Below are 20802 nucleotides of genomic sequence, written 5' to 3'. Positions count from 1 at the left end.
ACAACTGGTTTTTTCTTGAATTGAGTGAACCATACCCACTTGTCAACTTGATTCCAATGTGAATTGTACAGTGGCCTTTTTTGCCACTGTGTTAAAAAACAAGAGTTTTGAAAACAACCATAAAATGTGGAATGCCTGAACTGGATCAGAGAAAACTGCTAAGCCCTTGGTTAAGCCACTGGCCTAAGGATTGAGGTGATTTCTCTTCCCCACTGTCCCCCATCTCTCTTGCCCACACAGATCAGGTTCTAGCTACCCCAATAAAGCCCTAACCTTGCTAAGTGCTCCTGGAAGTCCTGGCCTGTAGACCATAGCAATGGTCTTGGACTCAGTAACATAAGCTCACTGGGGAAAAAAGACCTTTTTTTTATTCCTGAGGAAAGAAAAGCACTGATGCATTTCGCATGCTGCCTGTATGAAAAGCCTCTATTACCTTTTTAGCTAGCTTGCCCCAATTTCATTCAGCTATCACAACACTGAATTTAGATGATGAGACTGAATTACTCTATTTGATGTGTTTAACACATAATAGAGACCTGTTTTAAGAAAATGCAGTGTTGGGATTTGAAGAGCTGAAATGTTAGGTATTTCAGATAAAAGAGGCCTTTATTATCGGTGATTTTCCCCTCAAAGGCTTCCTCCTACACAGCCATAGGAGTATTCCTCTCCCCGGCACAGCACAGGAATACACAGTAGCTCTGGCATGCTCCTCTGCTGGGAAGCTGAGAAACTTAAGTCCTATTTTTAAACATGCTGCTGGATATTCTTGTTAGGATATACAGAGAAAGTGAGGATGGTGAGATGGTGTTCCCAGAACAAATCCTCACCATTTCCCAGTTTAGATATCTCCATTGCCTGCAACTGAGCCAAACCAGTTCACACAAGTATAAGATATGACCTGCAACTTTAAGAAAAATTTTAGTTTGGGGCCACTTCTTCCATGGAGTTTTTCCTGCTCAGCTGTCTGTGTCAAATGGCACAGTCAAATGCAAGGGATGGACCAGCAAATCCACAGGTTTGGCAGTGGTGGATCCCAGTGAGTCAGGGATAGATACAGGAAACTGAACTGTGTGCTGACAATAATGGAGGAAGAGATGTGAAAATTAAACACTACTCTTGTTCTTAAAAATAATTTTCATGAGTGGGGAAAAACAGTTGTGCTTGGGCAATCTTAAGAGAATTTCTGCCCCAGAAGTGGAGGGCACAAGAAACTGCTGTGTAGCTTCACTCAGTGTTTTCTGTGGCCAGGTGTCGTGGTTTAACCCCGGCTGGCAACCAAGCACCACCAGCCACCCGCTCACTTCCCCTGCAACAGAAAGGAACTTTGAGATGGGACTGAGAGGAGGAGGAGTGGAGTGATGTGTTCATCTTACCTTCTGGAGTCACGTGAGTAAACAAGAATTGCAGCTGTTACAGCAACCAGAAACTTTCTAGCTTTAAGAACGTAAGAATTTTAGTTGTCTATAAAACAGATAAAACCCTCAGCATTTATTTTTAGAGTAATCCCATGGGTTTTGCAGTCTTTCTTTAGCATTAGCTGTGTTGCAATAGTGCTGCCTTTTTGTCTGCTATTTATCACCAGTCACTTCTGTTTAGACTATAAACTGTTTGGGGCAGGAAGAGTCTTTTACTCTCTGCTTGCACGGCAACGCCTGAATCTCAGCAAGAAGCCTCTAAGCTCTGCTGTAATATAAATACTCAATAATGACAGTCCCAGAGGCCTTAGCCCCCACCCCACTTGGAGCCCTGCCAGCCCGTGGGGTTTGTTCTAGCAGCAGACGTGCCAACAGTGAAAAGTGACAAATTTTGTTGGCAAAAGATATTCATAGGTCTAACAAGGATAAGAAACACCCGCCTTTAGAAACAGAGGCTTATGTCTCTCCAAGGATAAACACACCCTAGATTGACTCATGCTGGCATAATCCCCTTGTGCAATTTGTATATTGGCATTAGATATGTGTGTGAGGCAAAAAGACAAATATTTGGTTAACAAAACAACACGGGGATAATAAAAAATAATTAGGCAGCTTTACCTCTCAGAACACTGCAGCAGGTGAGCTGCTGCTCTTCCCCTCAGACAGGCATATCACTGCAAGCAGAGCTTCCTAATGTTTGTTTTATTTGCAGCAAAATAACCAGTTTATTTTGTTAAATGCTATAAGAGTAAAAATAATTAATAAATAATTAAATTCATCAAGTCCAGTAGCACGCAGTCTGGTGAGGGAGGGGGTATATACTGTGGTGGAAAAAGCAGGCTCATATTCCACAAGAGAGCTTTGTCAAGCGTATTGCATAAGGAGATTACAGGCCTGAGTCTGAAACAGGCTGAAGGTTTTAGTTGTGTTTGTCATTAGCACGCTGTGAACTGCAGCACAACAGCCCCTCTTTCATCCGGGTGAGAAAAGGCTCCAGGTCCATCATTATGTTTCTGGAGCCGGGACTCCACGTGGCTATTAGCTTCATTCCCCAGAGCCCTTTCTTGGTGTTTAAATAAAGGAGAGGAGCTGGGTGGGTTAATCATCTGCTCCCATTATTCCCGTGCGCTCGGACCCGTTTGATGTGACAGCCCTTTGGAAAGGCCCTGGGTCCAGACTCAGCTGTGCACGCCCTGCGTGAGGCTTGTCCTGCACTCAGGCTTTGCCAGTGGAGTTACATTCATTAGCAAAACGAGAACAGACTCCTCCCACTCGTGTGCCCTACGTCTGTCAGCAACTCTGAATCAATGCCAGGTTTTCTGGCAAAAGGAAAAAAAAACAAAAAAAACCAAACCAAACTTCTCCTGATGCAGCTACTTGTGTGTGGAGATTTTACCACCAGCTCTTGTCCTGTTCTGTGGGAGGCCTCCTTTCCAGTTCTGCAACCCTTCCTCCGCATGTGTGTGTGCAGTGCCTCACAAGTGGGGTGACCACAGTCATTTCTCAAGCAGTACATTGTGTCTCTCATTACATACCTAGCGAGAGGGCTGTCCTGGGATCAACAGGGCCTGCTGGATAATCCACATCCCTTTCCATGGGAGGAGCAGCACCACAAAGACCACTAGATCCAATATCCACGTTCTTCCCAAGATCCATCTGCACATTTGATGTAGCTGTGTCCCTCTGCTGTGCGTGGTGGGACCTGGGAGGAGCTATTGCCATCTTCCACTTGTGAAACATCCAAGAAATCTCTTCCTGTGAAGCATTCTGGTGCATGTCTTGTAGCCCTCAGTTACGCAGTGGTCCCTGGGGAGAGCCTGCATGCACTGACAGTTCTGTTTTAGAAGAGCTGCAGGAACTCTGCAATGGATAAAATGAAAGGAGCTGACTTCTACAGGTTTCTAAACATTAAGACACTGTAAAAGAGGCTGGGCCAAATGATATGAGTGGAGGGACTGCCCTGATGCATCTGATGGGCATTGCCTGTGGCATTCCTTCATTGGAGGTGGAATTCTGCGTGCAGCTGCCTGTGCATTCTGCTGCTGCTCTTGGCCTCATGGCCAGCTCCTGCTCTACTGAGTCAGGCTCTTGGAAACCAGGTCTCTGAAAAGCCTGCAGATAGTCTAAAAGCTTACAACATTATGAAGAATATTTAGAAACTTAAACCTGTCCCCTGCAAAAAAATGGCTCAGCGGGAAGTCCTTAGATTGATGAAAATATAAAATTTTATTCAACTATCAATCATTCTTGCTCTTGGTGAGTTGAGAATTAATCTGCAGAAGAAAAAGCAAGCACAGATCTTTTGTTCCTTCCGATTCAAAGTCCTTTGAAATCAGTGTCTTCCCAGTCAGTAAGTTTTGGATTAAGTCCTTGTTCCGCCTTCTTTTCCCCTATCCCTACAGTGCCATGAAAATTCAGGCTGTTTCTCTTTACTTCCTTCCTCTCATAAAATGTCTAATAATCAGCCATCTGGTGTCCAAGATGCCTTGAGTATTAGGGCATTTCCTTTATCCAGGGGAGGCTTGTGAGAAGAAAGATAAATGTGTCCATGACCCATCCCTGCTGCGTGCTGATTAGGGTCTGGCAGTTTTTCTTTGTTCACAGTGATTACAGCAGTGCTAAGTTGTTTAGGAGAGAAACATATTTAAAGGGAGAATCTTGGTTTCTGATCTACTAGATTTCATTACATTACTTAATTATACTTAATGAGAATTCTGTAGAACAGTATAACACTTGTAATACATGTTAAGGACAGAGTGGGATTTTGAAGGGAAGATGCAAAATGAGATCTATAGAAAATACTGTGTATCCTAAAGAACTGCAGTCTGGAATCATTCTCGTTTTAATTCTGCCTCACAGTGGCACCCTATTTTTCAGAACTAGCTAAAAAACTTAACCCTTTCCTTTCATTCTGTATTCTGGAGACTACAGCTGCAAGACAAGCTGCGTGCAGAGCTCTGTTCAAGTGAGCGTCAGTCCCAGGGAACAAGGGTTCTGTGTGCTGTGTAAAACTGGGTCAGGTCTCAAGGTAGCCAATGGCTTGAGATTCAAGTTTAGGAGGAAAATATTGAAGGGCACAGAGAAACTGTGACAGAGCATCCACTGGATGATTGCAGTTTTTTAAAACAAAGCCTGGAGGGAGAGGGCAAGTCAGACTACAGTGAAAACAAAAGCAGCAGAAGAATCTGCAGTCTTAGCTCTGAAGTCAAAGGAAAAAAACTACCCCCTTTTATTCTGTGACAACCTGTAGGCCAAGTTCGTGACATAAAGGAGGTTTGTGTCTTGATTTGGGAGTGCTTGAGAGCTGCAAATTTTTTGTTGCCTTGACTGTGGTGGCATGAAGAGATGCCAGCAAGGTCCTGTTCATATTCACAGAATGATGTTCCCATCCCATTAGGGTGTAGGCAGTCACTAGACATTTGTACCAGGAGCCTTCATTGATGGTATGTTATAAATAGTAAACGATTTTCATCCAGCAGGAGTTTGTCAGGTAAAAGAGACATAAATAGAAATGTCCTTAAAATACCTTTAGGCTGTTTCTGTACACCTTGGTTCTTAGCAAACACGTATTTCTAACTTATTTTTTTCTCTTGAAAGTCACCTCCCCTTTAAGGGCATGTACTCTCCTAATCCCTGCTTGAACTCTGTGTACAGTTCAGGCTGTGGATTATGGCACCCATACAATTTATAAGCTATTTAGTGCACCCATTAATTAACCAGCTAATAGCACACATAGTGTGAGTGTGAGGAGTAGAATGGCTGCCCAAACTTTCTGTGCAGGACTGTGCAAAGCTTCCTTTAAATGGAGGCTCAGGCAGTGTAAAGAGCCAGGGCTTCATGCATATGCTTAACTTCTCACACAGGAGACAGACGCTGCCCAAACTACTCGCCAAGAAAAAGTGCACAAGCAGATAAACCTTTTTCCAATGATGCCAGAGAAAATAGTGAGCCACATATTCTGCAGTCTACTCAAAGTCTTTATAAAATCCAATGGGCATAATTTTTACATTAACTGTTGACTCAAGTTTCTGATGTTGAAAGCATACCATGGTAGTAATACTCTCCATTTGGATTCTGGGGTTATAATGTATGATATTCCTAAACATGGAATCATGACTCCTTAGACAGAAAATGCTAGAAAGCACAGCCTGTCTCACTACCTGATTTCTGGAAGTAGCTGCCAGTGTGGTAGGGCTCAGCTGCCCCAGTTCTGCACAAGTGCACCCTCTGATCTTGCTGAGAGTGTCTGGGGAGAGAATGGTCTTGGCCAGTTCTTGTCTGCATTTGAATTCAGTCTTCTGATTTTCTGCTTGCTCTTCTTCCTCTGTTTCCATCAGAGTCATTGACTTTCTCAGTAACACCATCCCTGGAAATAGTTTGCACCGGAAGCAAGATAAGAGAACATGAATGCTGGCAGGAGCTGAGCCAAAGTTTTGAAAATTCTGGCTCTTACCCCACAGCACCAAATAGGAAACCCTCTGCATTCATGGCAGACAAATGAACAGGAAGGGACAAAGTAAACCCTTACCACTTTCCCTCATACTTGAGTTTAGTTTTCTCTGATCCAGCAGCTTGTACGTTCTACCCCTGCTGTGAGTGCAAAATGGGAGAATTCAGCAGCTGAGGAATAGGCAGCTGGCCCTGGCTGCTCCTTCTGCCATGCACAGGGTCCATCCACTGGTTCTGAGGGGGAATATTGCCTGACAAGACCAGAGTGCTTGATCATGGTAAGTGTAGAAGGCTCAGTGCAGGAAAGTGGTTGTGTTGAGAATGTTGCATAAGCACAGAGTTAATTTCAAGTCCATATCCATACTTTAGTGCATTGTTGGCGATTGAATCTTGGACCCAGACCAGCAGGGAATCTGAATCATTTATTCAAAGGAGTGAGTTGGTTTTATACACTTTTCTAAGCACAGTATTTCCTTATATGGTGTGACCTATCCTGTGTTGCCACATCAGTAACACACTTTCTCTATGTCCTTCCATGGGATGATCACTCGCTGTTCACCAGTCCGTCAGCTCCCGGCAGGCTCCTCTCCATAGGACCCTCTCCGTAGGGATCTGCCGTGTGACACCTCCTCCCCCCAGGGTCTGGTGGAGACAAGCTTCTCTGTGCTGCCATGTGCTCCTTTGTGCTGCCATGTGCCTCTGCAGGCAGGTTTCACAGCTCGTAACTCAATTGTCTCTTATAATTCCCCATAGTGCATGATTTTGGAAACTGTTTCAAGGCAGGGAATGATGACCCTGTGGTTGAGACATTGAGACTGGACCAGTCTGGTTCAGTTCCTGGCTCTTTTAGAAAGTATAGCCGTGGGCAAATCATCTTATCTGTCTGCCTCCCCCATGAACCAGAGATGAGAAGGTTTCCTCTGTCTGATATGTCTATTTAAACCATAGAGAGCGCTTAGGAATTAAACGTAGAAGTTTAAAGGGGTAGATGTGATCCACATCTGCGCTTCCCAGAACCCTTTTCAAAAGGTCAGATTTTGCCCATTACAATGGGCATAATAAAACATGAATCCATTGGTTTAGTGGAGTTACTCCACATACTCACTGAGCTTAGTGAAGTCAGAACTTAGAATACTGGACTTAAATGCTTGATGTGGTGCTCCTTTGATGAGACTATGGTCAGAGCTATTTGATAGAATGCCTCCGGCTCCCATCCATCCATGAACCCCCTCTGCAAACTCTTCCAAAATCAAGAGCCTTGTTCAATTGTATTGCCTGTCTTTTACCAAAACATTGAACAAAACATCTCTTCTCAAACCATAAACATTGTAATTTACCCCAAACAATTCACATTTAAAATGGGAAATCAGAAATATCAAACCCACAAGCTTCCAAGTGTTTTCATGAAGGATAATCAGGATGTTAAGGGTTGCATATAATTTTATGTAGATGCTCAAGCTATGAAAGAACCCATGTAGTCCTTTTCCATTCTGCATTTCTGTTAAAAAATGAGATGTCTGTAGAATTTCAGCAGTTGTTGGCTGTCCTAGATATCTTCAAAGTAACGTGCTGTTCACCTGTGCTGCACGGCTGGGAATTTTAGCTCAGCCAATGCTCCCTGTACTTCCTCCACATCCTGACCCCTCTGGTATCCTTCAAACTGGGCAAGTTCCACCGTCACCAGTTGTTAGGGGCTGCAGGTGCCTCTGTGCTCACATCTCCACTCTGCCACAGGAGAGAGCTGTTGGGAGTACCCAGTGGAGTTTGCCTACAGCCCTCTGCCGAGCAGACACAGCCATCTGCAAAGAATTACCACCCCAAATGTGCCGGTGCCAGTGCCCCGAGACTCCCAGCTCAGCAGGACGGGTGCAGTCGGCATTGCTAACGCTCGGGTGCGCTCACAGAATTGCATCATTCAGTGCTGTCAGCTCCCGCTCCTCAGACAATGTGTTTTAGATATTGGCTGCACAGAAGGTCGGCTTGTGCTAGGAAAACAAACCAGTTGCTTTGCTTAGTGCAGCAGTGAGGGAAGGCTGGGAATAGCCTCTGACAGGAGACATTTTGCCTTGTTAAGCGTTGTTACTGTGATGTGGTCAAAGCATTTCGACCCAGCTTTTAGCAGGCCAGACTTAATGCGCTTCTTTTTCCACGCGGTGATGTGTAGAGGGACTAATCCAAATTGGCTTCTGATTGCATTAGTCACTCCACAGACAGCTCCCAGTCCAAACCAGTGAGTGTCTCGGTGCGTGAGGCATGCGGGTAGGGGTGGGCTGTGCTCCCAGCAGGGAGCTGGGGCACACAGAGTTCTGCTCCACATGCTGTGCTGCCTGCCTGTAGGAAAATACTGGGTACATCCAGGCAGCTTGTGTGACTCCCTAATAAATTATGTATTTATTTCAAACAAATGTCATAGAAGGGTAAAGGTATTAGATACTTAGATAATTAAATCCCTACCTGATTGGGGAAAATAATCTTATGATGGAAGTGCTAAGCTGTAGCATGAACTCATTGCTGAATAGACAGCAAAGAAAGGTTCTCAGAAGTGTCTTTCCCATTAGAAATGCTTTGCTTGGAGCTTGCTTGTTTCCTCAGTCAGGTTATCCAAGCTCTTGCAGTCAGCACAATCTGCCATTCCCAGAGTAGCTTTACTCCCAGAGAACCAATTGGGAATTACAGAGGGGAAGGAAAAGTAAAGTTATGCATTAGCAGCTGAACTGAGAAAAGAACACAGAGGGTTGCACCTTGGGCAAGTGAAAAATCCCCACATGGACTGCAGTGTGCTGGGTATGCTAGGGGCTTGTGCCTTATGGAATATTCCCAAGGGTCTAGCTTCTAAGTGTACATGGGGTTTTTTCCTAAATGGATGGAGTTAGAATGACACAGCCTTGCCTCACTGGGGACACAAGAAAAGCAGCCAAAACCTGCCTAATTAAGGCATAATTTATGTTTCTCTTCTGCAGCAGCTATTGCTATTCTGTTAGACAAATAAAGCAGCACATTAGGAAAGCACATAAACTGTGCTGTCAGGGAGACCTGACTTTGGTTCTTGTTTCCTTTTGTCCTTTAATCCCACATACGGCATCTCTGCTCAGAGCAGATTGGTAGGAGCTTGTGAATAATGGAGAGGGGTAACACTGAGCAAAGTCATCCCAATGCACATCTGCTGCACACAGTGTTTGTATTTAACCCTTGCTTTTTAATAGGTGCTTCTAAGGTATGTGGATTGAGGTAGTTACATGCAGAGAGATCAAAAAGATACCACAAGAAGAAATAGTAAGACTACCAGGAGATGCAGAAATAGTAAACACCTGCTAGGTTTGGATTTTTTTCCCCCAGGGTATCTATTTTCTATGATGAAGTTATCATTATAGATGTGTTAAGACAGCCCCACCAAGATGCAAGGCACGGTTAGTAAGCGGTGCAGTAACCTGGAACAAGGATGGGCCCCTCAGAGATGGGTGCAGCTCAGGTGCCTCTTCCTGCATGTGTTAAAGAAGCAAAATCTACAATATATAAATGCGAAGAAAAGAGGGCTCTGAGGAGAATGAGGCTGTGCTGCCAAAGGCTGGGTTTGGAGGCAGCGCGCTCTGGAGAGGACAGCACGGCACCAGCAGAGGAAGGCAGAACTGGCTGCCTCCTCCTTGTGTGCCACATGTAGCTCTGGGCATGTCTCACAGGTGATCTTGTGATCTCCTTGTCAGCTGGGGCTGATAGAACTTACCTAGCTGTCTCTTTCACAAGGTTTTGCAGGAGGTTGGTTATTTTATTAGGAGTAATTTATCATGATGACTCCTATTCAGAGAATTTTTTAGAGGTCCTAGTAGGCAAACTCTAAACTCGCCTTTAGACATGAGTACTGTTCAAAGTCCTGCAGGACCTGGGAAGGGCAGGGTGGAAAGTGTCTGCCTGAAGCTGTGGGCTACTGGCAGAACTGAGAAGTGGACTGCAGCTGTTCCATCTGGGAAATGCTCTGTAAGTCTGGAATGATATAAGAAATTGTTGACCCTGAAAATCAGGAAACAGGCTGGACTGGCTCATCCTTCACATGACTGGGCACTCCCTTCTGATTATTACCTGGGGCTGTGATAGCAAAGAACAGGAATGCAGTCACGGTATCACAGAAGGCTCTGACCTGGGCTCTCCAGATGTGTGCTGGATGGTCAGGACACCTCCCTGCTGTTCTTGAGAGCTGCAAAAACAGATGAAAGGCAGAGTAGCATGCTGCAACTCCAACAGAAGCTTACCTGCACATGGAACAATGCTTGTAGGTCAACTCTTCATACAAATTTTGTGATGAAATTATTTGGCAAAGAGGAAAAAACCAAGTGATTAAACACATTAAATCCTCCTGACCTGGGCTGTGGAAGATATGATTCAGGTGATAAGTTCTAATAGCCTTTTGCACTCACAAGTGCAGTGACAGCTACAAGGCTGAATCCTGGGAATCAGAACCTGCTGGATCAATCCTGGCTAGCTGGCTAAAACTTTCTCTCCAGCTTGCAGTACTATTTCATTCTTAAAACTGAAATTGAATCCATTTTATCTTTGCCAAATCGCAGACTCCATATCCATTTACTTCAGCACGCAGAAGGTGAAGGGCTCTCTTCCCATGGATCTTGCTGCAAGCTCATAAAATCAGTGTTTTCCAGGGCTCTTAGAGCTGGACCCATTTTCCTCATGGAAGGATCCTGATTTCCAAACATCTTTAGCAGAGAAGCTTTTGCCAGTGAAGAACCTGCCCAGCCTTATCCCTCTCTGCAGGAGTTCTGGGAAAGGCTGAGTTACTGCAGTGGGAGGGTTGTGCTAGCTCACACATGGAAGTGAGACTTGCAAATTCAGGCTGGGAGTCCCAAGGGCAGTAGAGATTCCCCAACCACTTGAAGCAGTGATCGCTGTACTTCCCCTCACACACAGAACAACCTCAGAGAACTTATACATAAAGACAGGAGAAACAAAAAGCCACTGGCAGAAAGAGACAACAAAAGCCATCAGGAGACACTCTCTTATCTGCAGCTTGCACTCAAATAACCCCAAATGGCTGCTTATCTGTAGCAACAGTGGAGTTCTTACCGATTTAAAAGTGGGAAAAATAAACCCCAACAACCCAGCCGGGGAGGGCTTATCAAGTTCCTCAGATAACTGTTCTGCAGTGATGTCAGGAAAGGAACAGATGATGAAGCCACAGGGAAAATGCAGTCCTTTTCTGTCACTGGGGATGAAGGATCTTGTCTGCTAAACTCAGGTGAAAATTTGAAATATTGACATGTTTGGGTTGTGCGGGACTGAGATCTTACCACTCGGAACTCACAGTAAAACAGTCCCCAATTTTCACACAGAATGGGGCTGTTTAAAGATGCTGGGATAAAGGAGTGTGGACGCTTCTGTGCTGTAATAGGAGTTTCAGAACAGATACCAGTTCCCTATGAAGGCTGCAAACATGGAGGACTGATGTTAAAGATAGAGTAGTGCTTATTTCCTGTTCCCTGTGGACTTCATCCAGTGTCTCATAAAGCCTTGCAAAAGCTCCCAGCTGACTTGTCTCTAAACCAGTGCTGTTTCTGCCCAAACCAAGGTGTGGTTTTTATGCCATTCTCGCCCTATTACATGCAGAGCATTCTCCGGTGAGCCAGAGAGGGACGCAGACTCACTGAATTTATCAGCAGCTAAAGGATATGGTCACACCTCAAACTCAGCATTTTATGTCACTTTTAGTGACATCCCCTGTGCCTTGAGGTGACACAAGAGGGAGAAAACAGCTACCCAGGAACATTGTGCAATTCTGCATTTTCTCCCATTCCGGGAAGTTGCTTAAGTAAGAAACTGAGCTGGTTGGGCCAATGTGTTTATTGCTATTTGTTTTGGCGTGCAGCCACCACCCAGATGAAGCCGGTCCCCCGGGGCTGTAAATCCCTGCTCTCCTCCTGGCACGGTGGCACCGGCTCTGGTACCTCGGCAGCAGCAATGCCAGATGGTCCTGAGGCTGAGGCAGCGTTTCGTAACAGCGCTGGGGGCTCCCCGTGGCAGGGCTCGGGGTACCCCGTAACAGCACTGGGGGGCTCCCCAAAGGCTGCCCAGCCCTCTCTGCACGCTGCGGCCGGGGCTGGGCTGTCCCTTGTCCCCTCGCAGCCCGGGCTGCAGCGGCACCTGCCCGGCGCTCTGGTGCCCTCTGCAGCCGCCGGGCCGGGCCGGGGAGCGGGGCCGGGGCTCCCGCGGGAGCTGCAGAGCATCGCAGGCAATGAAAATCGGTAATCCTGCCGGAGACAGCTGTTTTCGTTAGATTAATTTTCGTTAGATTAACTTTGCACGCTGGTGCTCCCCCGGTCCGAGCCGCCGCCTTCGAGAGAGGGAGTCACGGATGTGATTTCTGTAAAACACAACCTACAGACAGATCCTTCTGCTCTTTAGCTGAGCCGCGGGCAGCACAGATAAGGGACCCACTTGCTTTTGATGCACATAAATCAAAAGCAGTCCTGTAGAATAACAGCAACATAACCACGCTGAGAGCCACCCCCTTCTGCTCCCTGTCCTCTTGCCCCTTGTGCCCAGGGGCTGTTTCATGCACAAGGAATACTTACAATGAGGGCAAATGCAAGCTGCTCTCCTCACATCGAGTCCTGCTTGCACAAGCCTCTTGCATCTCCTGTGGACCTATCATTTATGAACCTAAATATTCTGCTCTTCACTGTGCTATGCATTTATTCATGTCTTTGCCCTGGGAGCCTCAGTCGTGGTCTGCCTCCCCACTGTTTGAATCACTAAGGAATATAGTTAGAGACAGATCTAGAATAAGAAAATTATTCTTGCGCCAAAACATTTACAATCCATCCTTGTGCGTGTTATAAAATAGCAGAGGTGTGTATACTTTCTTAACAGACTCATTGCATAAATCTTTGTCAAATCTACTTTCTCTCAGAGTTTGTGAGCGTGTGTGGTTTCTGGTTGTGGGCATGACGAAATTAAATACATTGCAAGTGATTTAGAGCAACCTGAAGGGAATGGTACCTATCCCTCCACCTACCCAGTCCACCCCTACCTAGAGCTGAAATGGGGAGGTAAATATGAGGGGTGACCTCAGACCATCTCAACTACACAATAACAATCCCTGATGAAATACTGTTTCAGGTGGCTGTTTTACAGAATTGGGTCTTACTGCTGGAGTCCTGTGCAGTAACATAGTCTCTGTTGGAGAACTTTGGTTTCAGGTTTTCCCTTCCTTGTTTCCTGTTGTTGAAGTTGTTATTTTTATTTTAAACACAGCTATTCTAAAATCATTGCTAATGTCCTGCATAGCAATATCCTACTTTCCTCAAAGGTTCAGGTGCCAGTAGAAGTTGACTTTGATGTTCTTGGCACAGCTTTGTCTTGAGCCCCTGATGTGTAGGTCAGAGCGTCTCTGTTCAGGAAAAGGAGCTCGTGGGGGTGGCTGCTGCTTAAGCCCAGGTGTTGTGCGAGCTCGGAGGAAGAGGATGTTGGACCTCTTGGGCCCAGCTCAGCTCTTTGAAATCACTTCAGGCTGGTGGCCAGCTGTCAGCGAATGCAGGGCTCTGCAGGAGTCTATTTGTAGCAGGCAGATGTGTCATTCAGCAGCCACAATGGACACTTGTCCTGTGGACAGAGCCCCCAGGCACTCTTGGCATCCCTCCTTTCCTGTGGAGCCAGAGATCTGTGGCACCCTGGGGGATCCTGCAGTGAAACCCACTCTGTGTCAGTGCTGGGGAATCCTGATGGGAAGATTCTTCCTGAAGTGTGTTCTGAACACATTGCTTGAACAGTGTCTCTGCTGAGCCTCAGTCTGAGCAAAATGTTCCTACTTCTCTCAGGCCATTAAAATAGCTCCTGTTGGTAATGATAATTTCATGGCAGATAAACAGGGAAAAACAAATAAGACACAGGAAAGGTGCTTTATGATGACAAAGCCTCCTAATAGAGACCCTTAAATTGGGGGTGTTTATTATGTGTGCTGGGACAATTTCAGAATGAGATTTGCCTCCACCTGGAAGTCACTGGCTCTACTTAGCACTGGATTTGGCCTTGAGTACACAGTGAGAATTCCCTCACGATTTCTTTGAATACAGACAAGACCTAATCTTTTGCCACAACACCAAAAGTTGGCTCCTGTAACCAGAAACCCTGTTGACTCCAAACAGCATTGCGGACAGCGTTGGTGCCGAGTGGACAAGGTTGGATCTCCCTGCGTGCTCAGCTGACCTTTCAGCACCCAGGAAACCCCAGATTTTCTGTAGGGCTCAGCACCCAAGGCTGCATCTCCTCCTGAGCTCAGTCTGAGCAGGCCCTGGGCTGTGCCTGCTGCATCCTGGGGGATGTGGAGCACATCCCTTTGGCTGGACCATGGGCTGTGGTGAGTCCAACGCCAAATAGTGCTGGGGAGAGCTCATTGCTGGGAGGGGAACACAGCAGCCAGCAAGGAACCAGGTATTTTATTGCAAACTAAAACTTGAGGGCAGTTTTGCCATCCAAGAACACTGACCCTGCTTAGCCATGAGGAGATTTCATGCCCTGTAATCCCACATTGATCTGGATTACTTTTTTATTTAAAGAAACTGACCTCCAGCAGACACAGCAGGTCTCTCTTGGCCCAGCAAGCAAGTCCTGAGCAAAAAAACAGAAACAAAAGTTCTAAGGAATAAAGAAAATGGTGGAGACCACTATTGTGCCTCAATAAAAAGGCCAAGGAGTACAGGAGAGCAGTGTCTTACATAGGTCTTGACATTTTATTAGTAGATTAAGTAGTTTAGCTAGTCTTGTTCATTCTTTTTCTGAATTAACAAGTTAAGGGTTACCAAATATTCAGCACATTTGCTTAGAAACAAGACATCATTAAAATATTGCCTTCTCTTTCCAGCAGGCAGCCTCATTTCTTTCAGGTTTAAAGAAAATGCACACCTCCATAATGCAGTTTTGATCAAGCAAAGCTGTGCTTTCACTTCTGGTGTGATACTCCATGTAAGGGAGTAAGGTCCCCAGCTCCTCTGTGTTTCAAATGTATTCCAGAACTTCTCCACCTCCCAAAGGTGTCCTGGTGTCAAAGCAGGTGATGCTTAGATGTGCTGTTAACAAGGCCATGAGAGTCATGACATGCAGGAGTAAATGCAAGGGGAGAATATCCAAGGCACAGGTGCTCAGGCACCGTTTGTCCTGACTCTCAGTGCACACCATGCAGGTGACCCGAGGCCCCCTCCCTGTCTCGTGCATTTTCCTGTCCCGCACCGAGAAAGCCTCTTTGGCACCCTCAGGTGTTTCAGGTGACACTGTAAACTCAGGCACTGCTCACTTAACTGTCTTCATCTCTGCAACAGAAACAAGTCTGAAAACATTGCCTGTTAAATTTCCAATTTAGGCTTCCTCCTAAGAATAGCCCTTGGGTTGCGTGTGGGTTCACGACAACATTTCCTACCTGCTATTCCTGGAACTGCTTTCCTGACTGTGAGCACTGCCCAGTACAGCCCCTCCCAAATGCACTCCCTTAAGGAGACTTCTGAAAGCTGAATGCTGGGTGTGATGTTGTGAGCCTGAGGTAACTTTGTCAACAAGGAAGAGGCCCCCTGTCCGAGGTGTGGGTGTCATGATGACCACGGGGTGAAACACAGCATTATCAGTACCCTGCATCCCTACCCTGCCAGCTCTACCACTGCCTCCTCACACTGCCAGTGTTTCCTATTCCTCCTGTCTTACCAGAGCTTAAACTTTCCATCCTTGGGAAGTGTTTGATACCAGAATCTAAGTGATGGTATCCCTTGAAAAACAGCAAACCCGTTGTTCCTGTAGCAGCTACTGGACAGTTTCCTTAGTGGTCCAGGGAGGGGTGGTGTCAGAATGGGAGATAAAGTCCTGAGCTCCAGACCTGCAGTCAATGCTGCAGTGTTTTGACTTAAAAACCCCATCGCTAGGAGTCACATGGTTTCACGCTATCCTGAGATTTCATTTTAATAGCAAAAAACAAGGAAATTCTTCATGACTCCAGAAAAAAAAAATTAAAAGCGTGCAGGTATTTAACAGGTCATACATAAGGTAGTGGGACAGTAGTGTAACTGAGACACCACGAGGTTAAGGGTATGTGAAGCGGGAAGATGATTGCAGAGATGGAAGTGGAATCAAGTTACCTGTGTCTTAAATCCAGCTTTCCCACATCTGCTGTGCTGGAAAAGGAGCTGTTAGCTTCGGAGCAGTGAGAGATAGTATTTGCAAGGCTCGGGTTGGGGATGGGGAGCAAAACAAAACCCCAAGATGTTGAAATTGCAACAAAACCTCAACTCTTTAACAAAATGTCATCTATGTGCGACGAAGTTGTTATGAAGCTGGAAGCCTGTGAAGTGGTGACTGGTGGCTTCACTGTGTTTGGGACAATTTCAGAAAGCAATTCCTCAGTTCTTGCTGGAAGAGCAGTTTTCCACGCTTCCTTAAACTGGGAGCCAGACTGGTCTTCCCAGAAGTGATGAAAATAAGCAGCTTTAGCTGGAACTCTCCTGACACTCCCAGTAAAAGGACACTCCAGTGCAGCCCACCAAAGAGCCGCAGGATTGTTCACAGGCCCAGGGATTGTTCACGGCTACAGATGTCACAGCTTCAGAAGAGGAAACCGAGTCTTGATATATGCCATTCTCCAGGCACTGCCGTCACGCTCTGGTGACTCACACAAGTGTATCAAGACAGGCCTAGAAAGCCGAGCTAATGTGTCATTTCCTTCCTCTTCCTCTCCCAGGGCAGCAGTTCACAGGGGGCCCCACTGACCTTTAGCCTCTGAGGGGATGAGGGACTAAAGAGCTCACAGAGGTGTGTATTCAGGGAAAGAAAGCATCAAAGGCTTACATTTATTTGGTTTTCTGGCACTCCTTGTGTTTCATGCATGGGCTGTTTCCTAATTAAAGCAGGAGAAACAAAAGAAGTCCGAGGTTTGTCTCCCAGCCTTGGCAGAACTCTTTCATGCTCGGTGCTGTTGTTTGCAGTGTACACAAGCAGCTCTCCACTGACGAGAGCACAGCAGATGAGACAGAAAATCCCACCCAGCTCATTTTCTTTCTCTAAAGCTCACAAATTCTAGCTGCAGCAGGAAGCAAGGGACTGATACGATGCAGAGTGGAGCGGCTGCAGGAATCTCCCCTCCAAACCCGGGCCAAACTGCGCATCGCCCTGCAAGCACTCCCGCGGGGGGTTATTGCAGGCTGAAGGAGCTGCTTTTCTCCACTCTGGCCTCCGACTCTGCCTTCGTGCAGAACACGGGGAGCCAGCGCCGAGCGCCAGGGCCCTGCCAGGAGCCGGGAGCCGCCGGGATCGCGATCGGGGCGGGGCGGGGCGGGGCGCGTGCCCAGGGGCGCGGAGCCGCGCGTGCCCAGGTGCGCGGTGCCGCGCGTGCCCAGGGGCGCGGAGCCGCGCGTGCCCAGGTGCGGGGAGCCGCGCGTGCCCAGGTGCGCGGTGCCGCGCGTGCGCACGGGCGCGGAGCCGCGCGTGCCCAGGTGCGGGGAGCCGCGCGTGCCCAGGGGCGCGGAGCCGCGCGTGCCCAGGGGCTCGGAGCCGCGCGTGCCCAGGTGCGGGGAGCCGCGCGTGCCCAGGGGCTCGGAGCCGCGCGTGCCCAGGTGCGGGGAGCCGCGCGTGCCCAGGTGCGGGGAGCCGCGCGTGCGCGGGGGCGCGGAGCCGCGCGTGCCCAGGTGCGGAGAGCCGCGCGTGCGCGGGGGCGCGGAGCCGCGCGTGCCCAGGGGCTCGGAGCCGCGCGTGCCCAGGTGCGGGGAGCCGCGCGTGCCCAGGTGCGCGGTGCCGCGCGTGCCCAGGGGCTCGGAGCCGCGCGTGCCCAGGTGCGGGGAGCCGCGCGTGCCCAGGGGCGCGGAGCCGCGCGTGCCCAGGTGCGGGGAGCCGCACGTGCGCGGGGGCGCGGAGCCGCGCGTGCCCAGGGGCTCGGAGCCGCGCGTGCCCGCCAGAGGGCGCCGCACACCCGGCAGGTGCCCGCGCGCACCCGGAGCCCTTCCCCGGGATTTGGGGTCGGTGAAGGATTTTGGGTTTGGGTTTCTTCCCCTCCCTGCCCTCCCAGGCCTTCCTCTCCAGGCACGAGGGTACAGCAGACCAATCGCAGCTTTCCAGGAGGAGCTGCACAGGGCATAGCCAAGGTCACTTGGCACAGTGAAAACTTGTCAGGATGCCCGCAGAGTCAGGGCTGGTGCAGGGCTGCCACCCCACTCCCCGGGCACTAGGAGATGCTGAGCCTGTAAAGGCATGTGGCCTTCAAAATAACATGCTACCTTGGGACCTCTTGATTGTTGTACAGAACTAATCAGACATAATGTTCACAAACATTTCTCTAGAAATACAACAGAATTTTGCTCCTCTTGCTGTGAGATGGGGTTCAGCTCAGATCACTTTGCTCTGGAAATTGAGCTTTTAAGAGCATTGGTACTTGGTGTGAAATCACAAGACCAGTGTTTGAAAGAGCAGAAAGGCGGCAGCAGGACTACACCTGTGCTGAATGAAGGAAAGCCTCCGGAGCAGGCCCTGCAGACTGACCGTGAGGAACTGTATTTACATTTGACATTTGTTTGGAAAGCATCATAGGCCTGTGGCAAAGGGACTGTCTTGACCGCATCAGGGAGGAAAACAAGATTCTGAGGTTGGCCACAGTTTTCTTTAGAATCCCTTTTTGTGCCTCATTTATTTACTAAGTGAGGGATTATGTTTTCTGTTCACAGCTTTGTCTCTTGTCTGTTTAACTTATGTTGTTTGGATTAGAGAGACTTCTTTATTAAAGGCTTGGATGCTACTGTAGTGCACAAATGAAGATAATTGAAACATTTCCAGGTTCCCATAAATATTCCAAGTGTTATTATCCTTACATTTCTCCATAAATGCTACTGAGTTATGTTTTATTTAAAGTATGATTTAGGATAATTGGTTAGTCAGAATACTGGTTTGTTTCTGAATAATAAGTAGTTAATAATATCTGCTGTTGAAGCCAAGAACTATTATAGATTCAAGAAAAAAATAGACTAAAAAAAACCCTCAATGCCATATTTCTTCTGAATTACTAGACAGAAGTGATACTAAAAAGAGGAAACCCTTCTCACCACAGCACAGTGCACAGAATGTCTTCCCAGACAACGTATAAGGATCCCTGCTCAGGGGAGGGGGCTGGTGCTGGCTGAGTTTCCTCGAGCAAAGATCTCCATAGGGAAGGTGTAACTTCAGAAGTTCTCCACCCATACAGATGGACATCTTGAATTCATTTCTATTGCAGTCTGCTGCCAGAAGAGCTCACGAACTGGCCCATGTACCATGGTGTGGACAGCAGCAGTTCTGTTTGAATTGAGGCCTCTGTGTCTGATGCAGCTGAGCTGCACAGAGCTCCTTCCTCACCATGGGCGAGGCTGCTGGGCAGTGTCTGACCCTGCCCTGGGGGCTGTGCTGGGTGGTGTCTGACCCTGTAGTGCGTGTGTGACTGGCCAGGGCAGGAGCAGTTAAGGGTTCCAGCCCCTTCACAACAGGGTCACAGCAGAAGCTGCAACATGTGCTGGCCAAATGCCATCCTGGCACCTCTTCACCAAACACAAACCTGTGAGCAGGTCAGTCCACTTCCAGCTTCTCTAATGTCTCATGATCCAGTGGACACAGTCAATAAACCTGGGGAAGCCAAAGGGTCTTTGTACCTTCCCCCAGGAGGTAAATGCCCTCACAGTTGCTGCCTTTCCAGTGCAGGATTGTCACAGTGCAAGCACCGAGCTTTTCCCAGGCTCCAGAATAACCCCTGGCACTGAGTTGGGTACCACCACGTGAGTTACACACAGACACACATGGATGGAGGCACTCACCCCCACACCAACCCACAGATATAAATATATGTGTGTATGTCAAACTTCCCTTGCTTTATTGCAAGCCTTTGCTATGAATATGCTTCATTAGAGCCTGGTCAGTTGTTGCTCAGATTAGTGCCCCATGACGGACGCTGTTTAATTAGATTTTTATTTGTAATGTTGTGCTGGAGTACTTCAGTCTTGTGACATGCCACATCAGGATCAAAGTTCTGCCCAAACTCCTCTCACTGTTATCTGCAGTGGACCTTGGAATTTTTTTTGTTTTTTTTCCTTTCCTCTGATGCAATTAAGATGAAGCAATATTTTAAGTCTTTCTTCTGGACTTGTTCCTTCTGCAGTGACCACAAGGAACTGGTCATAATTAATAGTATCATCAAGACACCCTAACAGCTCCTGGGCAGTTGCACAGAAGGAGTGAATTTACACTGTTAATAACACACACTGATAGATATTTTTCCCCCATACATTTTTTCCATCCTGGCATTTATTCTGGTACAAGACTTTTGTTACAATTGCTCTTATATCAGGAAGCAGATTAAGATAGTCTTCCCAAAGACACGCTTGCCCTTTGAAGCAGGAGGTGAGAGGAGCATCAGTGATACCTTAATGGTTTGATTACATGCTCTCCATGAACTGACCTGGGTTCACACACAAGGGGGAAGTGGTCCTTAGCTGCATAGCTCTAAGATGGAGTTGTGTGTCAGGCACCTGAAGAAGTGGGCAGTACTCTCCAATTAATTGAGAGAAGTTCCTCCCCTTAGCGTGCAGGGGGCAACTAGAGTGGTCTTTAACATTTGTATAAGCTAAGAAGTGAGCTCAGAGAGAGAGAGAGGGGATTATGATTTCTGTCAGGGAACCCCAGTGTAGCAACTCTTATTACAACCTGTAAATAAGTATTTTTCTCATTGATGCAGCTCAGCCAGCTGGAATAGAAGTGAGCATTGAGTAGCTTCTAATCTCATGTTAGAAATAAATCATATCTGCCCCAGAACTTCTGTCTGGAATTAGCTGGTTACACAAGGCATAACCTTGCTGATAACTAACAGTGTTATCAGGACTTATCTGAAGTTTACTCTGGCTTTCTTTTGGTTCTAGTACATCAATAATTAGGGCTGTTCTGAACCAGC

The 20802-nt window shown here is 47.4% G+C and overlaps 1 long non-coding RNA gene across 1 annotated transcript in view; it reads left to right on the top strand.

Moving 5' to 3' along the window:
• The window catches only part of LOC120411031, a 44516-nt gene that overhangs the window by 1942 nt on the left and 21772 nt on the right, over positions 1 to 20802 (top strand). The window contains exon 2 of the long non-coding RNA XR_005603423.1: positions 1249 to 1386. This is a non-coding gene — a long non-coding RNA (uncharacterized LOC120411031). The remainder of the gene's footprint in view (positions 1 to 1248; positions 1387 to 20802) is intronic.

The sequence above is a fragment of the Corvus cornix genome, chromosome 19, assembly GCF_000738735.6.
Source record: "Corvus cornix cornix isolate S_Up_H32 chromosome 19, ASM73873v5, whole genome shotgun sequence".
Taxonomy (NCBI): Eukaryota; Metazoa; Chordata; class Aves; order Passeriformes; family Corvidae; genus Corvus; species Corvus cornix.
The sequence above is the reverse complement of the archived record's forward strand: the minus strand, read 5'-3'. Positions and strand labels throughout refer to the sequence as shown.